We start from the raw sequence: 802 nt of genomic DNA, 5'->3' as shown, positions 1-802 counted from the left end.
AGGCCCAGGCAGGAGGATCACTTGAGCCCAGGAGTTGGAGGCTGCTGTGAGCCTTGATCAGACTGCTGCACTCCAACCTGGGCGACAGTGAGATCCTGTCTCTAAATAAGTAAATAATAAATTAATAAAACATATAAATATATAAATATTGGTGGGGAAGGCGGGCAGGGCACGAGCTAGTCACTTATTTGTGTCAGAAACAGGGGCCGGTGCCAGGATTAGAGAAGTTTTCCCGAATCGGGAGGAAGGGAGAAAAGCGGTGAGGCAGCTAAGGAGGCATTGTGGAATGCGTGTTTTAGAATGCATGCTGTAATCCAGTGCGAGGCGAGGGGTCAGCAGTCTGGAATCTGATGGAAAGAGGTCGGAGAGGGCTAGGTAGCGCATCCGCCACGGGCCATTAAAGGCTCGTTCTAAGGCTCCTTTCAGCTCCAAGACTGTAAGAAGGATGGAAGAATGGAAGCAAGAGAGAGGGAGGAAGGAAAAAGAAAAAAAAAAAGGTTCTCTAGTAGATTGTAAAAAACATCCCCACTAACTTTGACATCGTTCCCTCGGTGTTGAGCACCAGTGGTTTCCCTCGCTGGGAAAAAGGTGGGGTTTCTAACTAAAGCTGTTAAACGGGTGGTTAGCATCCGTGGGGACACTATGCGGTTTCCTTTAAGAGGCAGCTCTGCTCGGCACGGGTCGGGCGTGCGAGGCCGGAGGCCGCCCTGCCAGGCTGGAGGGTGGTTGTGGGTTGGGCAGCGGCCGCAGAGGCGGGGCCGAGGGTGGCGCGGGGCGCGCGCTTTTCCCGGGTGCTCGGGTA

Source organism: Papio anubis, chromosome 8 (assembly GCF_008728515.1).
Source record: "Papio anubis isolate 15944 chromosome 8, Panubis1.0, whole genome shotgun sequence".
In the NCBI taxonomy this organism is placed as follows: Eukaryota; Metazoa; Chordata; class Mammalia; order Primates; family Cercopithecidae; genus Papio; species Papio anubis.
This window is presented reverse-complemented; position numbering follows the sequence as displayed.